Source organism: Sycon ciliatum, chromosome 8 (assembly GCF_964019385.1).
Source record: "Sycon ciliatum chromosome 8, ocSycCili1.1, whole genome shotgun sequence".
NCBI classification, from domain to species: domain Eukaryota; kingdom Metazoa; phylum Porifera; class Calcarea; order Leucosolenida; family Sycettidae; genus Sycon; species Sycon ciliatum.
In genome coordinates, this window is record NC_088650.1 from 21,585,502 (window position 1) to 21,597,139 (window position 11,638).

The 11,638-nt window shown below is 46.7% G+C and overlaps 1 long non-coding RNA gene across 1 annotated transcript in view; it reads right to left on the reverse strand.

Annotated features, from left to right (window-relative positions):
* The window catches only part of LOC135823287 (uncharacterized), a 15,174-nt gene extending 9,466 nt beyond the window's left edge, over positions 1 to 5,708 (reverse strand). Inside the window, exon 1 of the long non-coding RNA XR_010554649.1 lies at positions 5,338 to 5,708. This is a non-coding gene — a long non-coding RNA (uncharacterized LOC135823287). The remainder of the gene's footprint in view (positions 1 to 5,337) is intronic.
* Positions 5,709 to 11,638: the final 5,930 nt, after the last annotated feature.

Sequence of the window (11,638 nt, forward strand, 5' to 3'; positions counted from 1 at the left end):
TCCTACCCTAACGGAATTATTTCCACCGATCACAACAAGCCTTAGAACTAGAAGCCACTCTAATGCTTCCATTGCCATATCTAAGCACCGGACAACTGATGGAGTAAATTCTTTTTCTAATCGTGCCGCAATTTTCTTTAATACACTACCTGCCGAGTGGCGCAGACACCACCGTACCTCTACATTTGCAAACCAACTCAGGGATCTTTTTAAAGACCCAGTGGCGTTTAAGAAGTATTTTGACCTTCTTTTTGGAATCTGTTGAGTTTCTCGATTATTATTATTATTATAGACAACACCTCATGGCATGAGAAGAAAATCAGCCAGTACGGGAGATGTGGGTGTTAACCAACCATGGTGAATAAAAGAAGAAAAGTAATGGTCAAGACGGAGAAGCATGGGAGGGACAGGTGATGGTGAATCTAGTGAGCAGATTTAGATGATCTTGATAGTTCTTGTACTAAGATTGAAGTTGACTTGGTGTTTGATTACTGTACTGCTTGATGTCTGAATTCCAATTTTTTCTATTTTTTCTTTTCTTTTCCTTTCCTTTCCACTTATCCCGTTATCGGCCCTCTTAAGAGTTGTGTGTATCACTGTTGAGGCATCCGATGGTAAATAAAATAAATACTACTACTACTACTACATCGGCCATTGCTGTGTATGTTGGATCCAAGGCAACGAAAAGACGACACATGGGCAATCTCCATAGTTCGAATCGCGAGCGGCTCTAGATCATCGTTAGAGGTGTTGGGGCCAGAAACCATGAACTTGGTTTGGGTGGGGGTGGGGGACACACACACACACACCGTGTACCATGTATACGCCCATCACAAGAAAAGCACGCAAAGTTGTGGAAGTCAGGTCTCACTGGACCAACCAGTACGGAGCTGCTACAGGCCTGAGCACGCAGCTTCCCCCATGTTACAGAAGGCAATGCAGTGCTGCAAGTGGCAGGCAATCCTACGTGAAAAATTGCCACATACACCTCCATATTATCAAATTCCAACGAGAGAGCTTGAAAGTTCAGGGCCCTCGCTATGCTTCTTTGCCTAGGTTATCATGCATTATGCGATTGCAATAAACAATAGTTTTATTCGGCTGAAATAAAGGATACCAATAGGCACCACTTATACTTGGCTGAAATAAATAATTTAATTGTTCATCGTTGTTTATATTGCATTTAGTTTTTCATTTCGATATTGCACAAAAAAAGAGCGCTTGGGCTTGAAGGCTTGACCGCCAAGGAGCCCTCGCTATGCTTAATAATTGCCTAGGTCATCATGTGTGTTGTTCGAACTGATAGAAACGTCTTTGCAATACAAAAACATGTGCATGACAATCAAAACTTTAGTTCATAAACACACATCGATACATAACTCAAAACTCAAATTCTCAGACAGGTACATTCTACCAAGTAAAAGTAAACATAATACTTGTAATAGATTACGCTACGGTACTAGTGACTTCAAATTTTCAAGCCCTGTTTCAACATGTGGCCAGCAGTCTTTGCCAGAATGGCACGGAACATCAACGGGATAGGGCCAGGCTGGTGTGTACATGATGATGGCCCTACCGATGGCCCTACCGACCGCATACCAAACAAGCATGAGAGCATGTAATTTATCCTGCCGAATGGATGCCTGTTCAGCGGTCTCTAGCTGTCGACGCATCTTGTCGGTGGGGCTCCAAACGACGGGATATATTTGCTCCGTCGTTTCTTGCTGTTGGCATAGCCTTTCGCAAGCACGGCGACTCTCGAGGCGGCGGGACCTTTCTTCTCCCTTCTTCTACTCTCTGTGTAGGCACTACTGCCGACGCCGTCTGCTCAGAGCTTCAACACTGTCACCCCTGTCATTTTGCTCTTCCTCAGTCCTCTTCTAATGATCTCAGCATTCTATTTATACAACAGCTACGCCCATTAAAACACTACAATCTACCCGATCCGTACATTCCCGGCCCATCAGTACCACACCCCTAAACTTTCGAACGATAGCACGTCACTTTCTATGGTCTTTTGAAATCAAACTGCGGCCATTACAATAATGCGATCTAAACCATACCTAGGAATGGGTTTGCTCCCCACACTGGACATCGCGCTATTCCGCCGACTTGACGCTTGACGGACTCACGACTGCCATCCAGAGTCGCAACCATTCTTTCTAAACCATACCGCTAATTATTTTAGTTAGCTATTCACTTACCGAAATTGTATTCTTTAACGCAATATTCTTCTTTCTTTTTCTTCTACTCCGTTCCATCAGCACCCGGCCGATGGCAGGAGATTGGCATCCACTGGGCTAGCATGCAGCAGCCAAAGCTGGGGCCTTTTCTTACTCCGCTAAACCCCCTTCTTAAAACGAAACTGACGTGCATGTTCACATTGCATGTTGTCCCCATGTTTGCCCCGACATCTTAACTCGTACAGCGCTCCAGATGCATCTATGCTACGGTGCGCACCACATATTCAAATCACGGTACGGGAAACATACGGGATACCACACCAACCATGGCGTGCCACGTGAAACTCCCTACCAGGCACCGTGACACACACCGAATTAAGAGCGGTGTGGCCCCGATCCTGGCTAGCGCCAGACGCTACTAAAGTACTAATAGCGTCTTTTGCATAGCTACGGAAATAAACTCAGATCCCAAGCATTGCAGCTCTGCTAACAGAATAAGTCAGGTTACTCCCACTCCATTTCTCTAATGCTTATTTTTAGGGCTGAAACGATCATTCAATAACTCTTATTAACGATCAACCAATATCATTAACGATCGATATATTGGTTTTATCGATTCTTGTCGGCTCTACCCGTGTACCTCGAACACCAGTTTATGAAAAAATTCCACGATACTTTTGCTACGTTAAAAATTTGTGGCACCGCACTGTTGACATCTGTAGACATCTGGCTGGTTTATCAACATGACCTAGAGGATTTCATGTTGTTTCTAGAGGGAAGAATCTTGTGATCACCCTCTGGCAACTGCTCTTATCTCTGACCTTTCCCGCAAATGAACTGAAAAGACAAAGAGTGCTCTCTTCCGATCTCTTTCAAAGCCACAAATCAATTTTACTGCGCTTGAAAGTACATAATTGTACTCGTATTCACTATCGGATGGAGTGCAAGGGCTGGAATACTGTCACTCATATACATGCATAAAAAATTGTTAGCACTCGTTTTGAACACTAACGATTATCGATTGCACTCTTAACGATCGATATGCGAGTTATCGGTATAATTGTTTCAGCCCTACTTATTTTTCTGAAAAAATATCGTCTCTGGCACCAGAAATGCTGCCACCAAGAGTACATTAACCAGAGTGTGCAGCCCAAGGAGAATCATCCCACGGCAAAGTTTATTGTTTAGGGCATAGGCTCACAGTAACAGGCTCACCTTTGCTGCATCTCACACCGCTTCACACGGTCATCTACTGTATCACCATGGTAATTTCTGTTGCACATTGCTGCTTGTTTAACAAAAGGCAGAAAACACACCGAATTTCCAGGTAATTACCATGGTGATACAGTACTTTAGCTTGAACCTATCGTATGACGGGTTTTCTATGATTCATAATGACCCAGGGAGTAACAAAACCGGTATCGAATTCCAGTTAGCGACGCAATTCTTCTGAGGTGTAAAGTGACTTCAGGAATATGTTGCAGAAAACTGCGATGCATGTTGATTATTTACTGTGCCCTATTGTGCACCATATACCAGGTGTGTTACTCAGGGATGAAGTAGATGCACACACGTACCGTGCATCACGGCACAGGTTAGGTTTGCTACTAGCTGCTACAGTGTACTTGTGGTCCAAACTTGCACTCTACTCAACTCTGCATACGCAAAGAGTGCTGGTGCCGAAATGAACCAGTAGGGTGCTGAGTGGGACGCAACAACACTGACTCTATACCCATGTACACAGATATGGTAGGGTATTCAGTACCTGCTCTAAGATTTCACACCAACCGGGTACACGTCTACCTGGCACAACTCCTGCAACACTGGGCCAGGGCCAGATGCGTTCAAGTGCGGCTACTGTGTGTCAGAGAGTCGTAAACTTACTTTCGACTTCCTGATGTACATGATTGTACATGTACATGTATGAACGTACTCGCACTGGGCACTCTGGCCGCACGCATCTGCACGCGTCTGCAGCCTGTCATATCACTGACTTATCAGTGGCGGTATACCCCTCGAAGTATTAAAAATAAAGTACTCGACAGGACTCCCAAACGGGTCGTAGGTAACCCAGTGTTCTTTTCCAAAAGGTCAAAGTACTCACCAACAGGGCCGCTGACCCGGCTCTGGAGCAGACACTGGTAATCTAGGTCCAAGTTTGCACGATTTTGTTCTGACGCTTCATGTGCTTTCATAGCCAAGGTTTCTCACTTTCTTCGCAAGCTCTTTTAGTCTTGAGAGTTGACAACTGCTTATGGTTGTGTTGGCTGAAACATGTCCGCTAATCTGACAATCGTCCAACCCCATTTTACTGGTAAGTAGTCAGCGAGTGGCTTTGATGGGGCGATACTAGAGGGAAAGTTACGCGCATATTTGTTCTTCTTTCGCTCATTGATGGAGTTCATCGATGGAGTTGCCAGCGGCACCCTACAGAAGAACAATGCTGCCAAGTTTTTATGAAAAATTGTCCAACAGTACAATTTCAAATTGCTATTGAAGTTTGGGTAGGGCCGGGTTCCACTGCGGCTCCGCAGCTCCGTTGCTCCACGGCACTTGGCTGCATGCAGCAGAGCGGCGCGGTTCCGGTGACACTCGCCATTCGCGCTTCCGCGATTGTGCTCGACGTTTTTTGATGACATTTTGCCTGCCTGCGCGCATGCGCGCGCAATCCCAAAAAAATCCTCCTGTTCTGGCCTGTGCAACGAAATAAAATTTTGAAATTTAAAATTCCCCCGTATAAAACAATTAAGAGCGGGAAACAATGCAAGCCGCGACCGCGGCTTGCATTTTTTGATCAAGCAGCAAAGCAAAAGCTGGTGATGAGCCGCGGCCTCGCTGCACCAGCTCGCAATGATAACGTTTCATGCCGCGGATGATGTGCGGCGGAGCGGCAGTGGAACCCAGCCCTTAGGCAAAGGAAAATTGTCATGAATTTTTTATGCAGCATAGATGCAGAGCTGCACATTCTGGCTTATGGACTCTCGCCTACAGTGTAGTCGTACTGCTAGTGTACTGGCATTAGACTATCACATGCAGTATACTGTCTGGCAGGAGGATTCAGGAGTGAATATTTGGACTGATAGAAGACACGAAAAACGAGAACATAATTATAGCGAGAAAGTAATTACTGGCTAAGAATTGCCCTAGGACTTACCGCTTCTCAGTGCTCCATACCAGGAAGTAGTACAATACCTACTCCCTGCTCCATACGAGTGTTTTCTCCTCATTCTCTGCATCCTTTCCCCCAGGAGTCTCGTCCATTTTGCGGCTCAAATGCTTGAGCTCCGGATAGCGGAAAATAGCTCGTCGTCCATTATTAGCGGCTCTAATAACAGTTAGTACCAGGTCTGAAGTGTCGTAGTCTAGCAACTATGATTTTTTTCTAGGAGGGTAAGGGTTGCAAACCCAAGGAGACCTGAATGAGCTTCGTCTTTCAAACAATTGCCCTAAAAATTTGAAGAGGAAACGAGTGAGCGAGCTGGTCTGAGCGCGCTACTTTTCAAAAAACAGAAGCTGAAAGCCATCAAAGTCAAAGCATTCTGGCTTGCGCATTTGTGCAGGTCACGAGCGCTAGCGCGCTAGTCGCAGAAAACGCTCGTGGGCCAGAGTTAGCGCTCTGTCCGTGCTGTTTGCCGCACGCGGCAGCTGGGTAGGTCACGTGATCCGAGCTGACAAATAAGGTCCTATGGTTCAGCTACATTGAGCCACAAGCGTCTAGTATTCGTATATGACTAGTCTATGTAGCCATCACTACACAGACTGACTCTGTTGACATTCACTGAGTCAGTAGGTCTGCACTAGTACTGTCACCATGGTCACTAGTCAGTATACACACGGTATACGCTACCACAGACGTCTGCGCGACGCGTAGGTCGATACAGACAGTGCGTCAGTGGTCTACGCGTGCAAAGACTGTCGACATGACCATGATGATTGTGTTGTTGGGCCATGGCCAGACTGCCTAGCACGGCAGTACACATGGTAGATCTACAACTGTTACTTCCTTAGGGGCCGTCCGTAAATATCGATGTTTTTTTAGAGACGATATTGGTGCGTCTGGGGGGGAGGGGGTTTGAGCCATGTGCGTCTTTTCGAGCATCAGAAAAATATCGATGTAAATATCTGAAGTTTCGCCGATCCCTGCACGCGGACGTCTAAATGGCTATACAAGAAATGTGAAACCAGCTTCCGTTCGCGGAGCTAAAACTCGCGACACAAGAACAAAATCAGAAATTGGAAGCTGTACGCCCATGGCGAATTTCAAGAGCAAAAGAATGAGCTATTGATTGTGGAAATCGGCCGAACGATGCCTGCAGGAGACCTTTTTCAAGACGTAGAGGCAGTGCGAACAAACACGGACGAACTCCACAAGAGTTTGCAGTCTTCACTGTCTGAACAAGGATTTGAAAAAATTCAAGCCCGAGCGTAGCCGCTTTGGCTACACCAGTACACGATGGCTGTGAGCACTGCAGCGCCAACCCGGTTCGCTCCCCCCAGGCGATGCAGCTATTGCGTGAGTGCGGCGGGATTTTCACGCCTACACCGGACCCTCAACATCCTGGGCACTTCATGAGCATCCAAAAATATTGATTCCATGATCTAGATGTACATGTGCGTCTTCTGGGGGGAGGGAGGGGGGTCAAGGGAGAGAAGCACCAATATCGTCTCTAAAAAAACATCGATATTTACGGACGGCCCCTTAGTACAAGTAGATCTACAACATTACTACATGTGGGCATGAATCGCTAGCCTGGGTCTGGCCCTGCATGGGCTGGGTCTGGCCCTGCATAAGTTATGCAGCCTTGCAGGTTTTGAGTTTTGACTTCCGCTCCTGGAATCGAAGGCCAGATCCCAGCCAGGGTTATGAAAACCCTGGCTGGGATCTGGCCTTCGCTTCCAGGAGCGGAAGTCAAAACTCAAAGTCATGGTTACCGTGTTACAGACAGTGCAGTGTGACTCAATCGAAGCCTGAAACAACCAAGCTCCCCAACTACTTTACTACTTACTTGCCCAAGCACATGCGATGCATAGGCGTAGCGCTAGCGGAGAGTGCGTGCGTGAGAGTAGATGCATGCTTCGGTCACTAACGACTCCAGTCACCAGGTCGCGGCGGTGACCAGTGGCAGTGGGCAGTGAGCTCGCAGCTGCACTGAGCTGCATGAGCGGGACATGCGGAAGCGTAGATCTGCGCACTGCACTGCCGCCTAACACATGGGTCATAGCCTGGCATAGGGCCAACTGTAATCATGCCCACTACATACAGCTTTGTTGTAGCTCTGCGGACAGACAGTCAGTCACACAGATCTGCACAGCGAGCACAGCTACGCCGAGCTAGCAGCAAAGCTGAGAAGTAAAAACTAAAGAGGTAAAGACTCAAGTATCAGTAGTATAGCGGTAGGAGTAGAGCCAGAGGCTTGTCGTCGTGCTGCTGCTTCCTGCCTTCGACCAGACTATGTCATCCTGAGTATCTACACTGCAAGCGTTTCCTCGTCGAAGCAAGCTAAAAATTTATTTGTGGCGAAGCAAGCTAAAATTTATTTGTGGCGAAGCAAGCTAAAATTTATTTGTGGTGAAGCAAGCTAGAATTTATATTCACAATCTTACTACTAGTATTTGCCTCTACGTGACCAGAACATAGTGGTCAGAACAGGCCGGTTATTGGCAAGCGTGGTGCCTAGTCCGTAAGTAACGTACTTATGAAGGAATGCAGCAGTTCGCTATTTCTACCTTCAATTTGAAATGCTACATCTGTGGAAGAGGATAGGTTTCTAGCGCGTTCACGGATTTATTGAGACATGGACTTGGAAGAAAGGTGAGGTTGAAAAATAGCTGTACAAATACACAACTAGTTACCATGGTTACCTGGACATGAATGCTGCTAAATTTATCACTGAAAAATAATCAAGGTCAAGCTAGCTGTTGGTACCAGCACCGCCGCTACTGTTGATGCTGTCACCACCAGCAGAACTGCTGCTGCTGCTGCTGACAACCCACACCACCGCTACTGCTGCTGGTGCTGTCACCACCAAATCACCGCTGCTGCTGTGGCTGTCGCCACCAGCAACGCCTCTACTGCTGCTGTTGTCACCACCAGCACCACCGCTACTGCTGCTGTCACCACCGAATCACCATTGCTGCTGTGGCTGTCGCCACCAGCAACGCCTCTACTGCTGCTGTTGTCACCACCAGCACCGCTGCCGCTATTGCTGTCGCCCCACACTGCCGCTACCGCTGCTGCTGTTGCTGCTGTCACCACCAAATCACGGCTGCTACGGCTGTCGCCTCCAGCAACGCCTCTATTGCTGCTGTTGTCACCACCACAGCCGCCGCTTTTGCTGCTGTCGCCACCAGAACCGCTGCTGCTACTGCTGCTGCTGCTGCTGCTGCTGTCGCCTACAGCACTACCACTGCTGTTGCCGCTGCTTTCGCCACCCACACCTCCCCTTCTGCTACTGTCCTCATCAGCACCCCTGCTACTGCTGCTGTCCCAACCAGCACTGCATCTGCTGCTGCTGTAGCCACCAACACAGCTGCTGCTTGAGAATGGGTTTATTCACAACACCAATTGGGCCAATCTCGTGAAACCATGAAGTAAGAGTCAGGGATGAATTTATCCGGTATCGCATCGCAGTTTGCTACGCCAAATCGATCTACTGCTACTCAAAATCACAGTGACACACAGAAAACTGCCATACATACACATACAGGCTATCCATGCCTTTTTGTAGCTTACGCCACAATTGAGATTTTGCATAGCAAAAACTGCTATGCAAAAACCTGACAGTAAATTCATCCCTTAGAGTCAAAGCAAAAAGACAACCCAAATTCGGAAATAAATAGAACACTCATTTGAAATGTAAGATTGAACACAAAAGCTTCACAAGAAATCGTTATCTAGTAAGATTGCCTACCGGCATGCAAAGGCGAAGTCGGCCGGCGGCAATATGCTGCAAAGGGGCTCCCGAACTTGCGGCGAATGTAAGAGGCCCTGCACCCCTAAAGCACGTGACTGCCAATCGCAGCAGGCAAAACGAAACCCGGGTGCGTAATTCACCCATCACGGGCCTTCACGGCAGAATATACCAAGTCTTTGTTTTTTTGTCCACAACCAAAGCAGCTAGCAACTTCAGAAATATAGTGACTTCCTTGCCCGCCACACCCGAGGTTGAAAACAAACAGTGGGGTGAATGATGCTCTCTCCACCTGGTTGACTCTGGCACCATACGCCGCCTTCTTCATTCTCTCGTGTGTTCTCAGGTGGCTAAGGATCCCAGACGAGACAGCAAGGACAGCCCAAGGTCAGTGACCTTACATCAAACCGCTACTGCTGTCGCCATCAGCACCACTGCTACATGTCAGCATGAATTTTCCTGGCTCACACCACTTCAAAATGCATGATTTAGGTTTGGTTCAGTGTCAGTGTACCATCCCAGTACGTTAAGCACTGGGAATGATCTCTAACTACGTTTACACTCTAACAATAATGAGAGGACGAAAAAGTGTTTTTACTCCGAGTTTTACGGTAAGCGATCATCAGAAACAGTAGGGGCCGTGGAACTCCGCACTTTGTGAGAGATCATGCGAAAGCCATTGAATCTGTGCTGAGTATTAATGTGTTGAAAAAGAACCTATCTAGAAGTTTGGGGCTTTATACCTGTGAATCTTCACTTTGCGACTAAACTATCCACAGCAGTGCCAAATTTTCTGGGTCACTGAATGCGGGTGCCAGCGCCCTACAAGCAAACCAAAAATGAAACCAATGCGACCACTGAAATTACAGCTGGGTCATGTTATAGAGAGGTACGTTGAATTTGAAAGGTCAGCACAAATGCTCAAAATCCGACATTTTCTCACCTTTCTGCCCGTTCGCAGCTCAGAAAATGACAATGACCATCCTCATCTCGTTGTGTAGCTGGACATAGAAAATAGCACCATGAAAAAGAGCCACATTTCTCTAAAGAACTCACCCAGGGCTGCTGAAAGCTGAAAAAGAACCTATCTAGAAGTTTGGGGCTTTTTACCCGTGAATCTTCACTTTGCGACTAAACGATTCACAGCGGTGCAAATTTTTCTAAGTCAATGAATGCGGGTGCCAGCGCCCTGAAAGCAAACCAAAAATCAAATCAATGCGACCGCTGACATTACAACTGGGTCATGTTATAGAGAGGTACGTTGAAATTGAAAGGTAAGCACAAATGGTCAGAATCCGACATTTTCTCACCTTTCTGCCCGTTCGCAGCTTAGAAAATGACAATGACCATCCTCATCTCGTTGGTTAGCTGGACATAGACAAGAGCACCATGAAAAAGGGTCACATTTCTCTAAAGAACTCGCCCAGGGCTGCTGAAAGCTGAAAAGGAACCTATCTAGAAGTTTGGGGCTTTTTACCCGTGAATCTTCACTTTGCGACTAAACTATTCACAGCAGTGCCAAATTTTCTAGATCAATGAAGGCGGGTGCCAGCGCCCTACAAGCAAACCAAAAATGAAACCAATGCGACCACTGAAATTACAGCTGGGTCATGTTATAGAGAGGTACGTTGAAATTGAAAGGTCAGCACAAATGGTCAAAATCCGACATTTTCTCACCTTTCTGCCTGTTCGCAGCTCAGAAAATGACAATGACCACCCTCATCTCGTTGTGTAGCTGGACATAGAAAATAGCACCATGAAAAAGAGCCACATTTCTCTAAAGAACTCACCCAGGGCTGCTGAAAGCTGAAAAAGAACCTATCTAGAAGTTTGGGGCTTTTTACGAGTGAATCTTCACTACCTCTCTATAACATGAACCATACCTGTATGTCACACGTGCATATGATATGTCACACGTGATTTATCGTGTGTAAGAAATATCGGCAATAAGAATCAAATGTCGTTTTCAAACACCCACGCTATAACCGATACCTACTGTACCTCTCTATAACATGACCCAGCTGTAATTTCAGTGGTCGCATTGGTTTCATTTTTGGTTTGCTTGTAGGGCGCTGACACCCGCATTCAGTGACCAAGAAAATTTGGCACTGCTGTGAATAGTTTAGTCGCAAAGTGAAGATTGACGGGTAAAAAGCCCCAAACTTCTAGATAGGCTCTTTTTCAGCTTTCAGCAGCCCTGGGTGAGTTCTTTAGAGAAATGTGACTCTTTTTCATGGTGCTATTTTCTATGATCAGCTACACAACGAGATGAGGATGGTCATTGTCATTTTCTGAGCTGCGAACGGGCAGAAAGGTGAGAAAATGTCGGATTTTGACCATTTGTGCTGACCTTTCAATTTCAACGTACCTCTCTATAACATGACCCAGCTGTTATTTCAGTGGTCGCATAAGTTTCATTTTTGGTTTGCTTGTAGGGTGCTGGCACCCGCATTGAGTGACCTAGAAAATTTGGCACTGCTGTGAATAGTTTAGTCGCAAAGTGAAGATTCACGGGTAAAAAGCCCCAAACTTCTAGATAGGTTC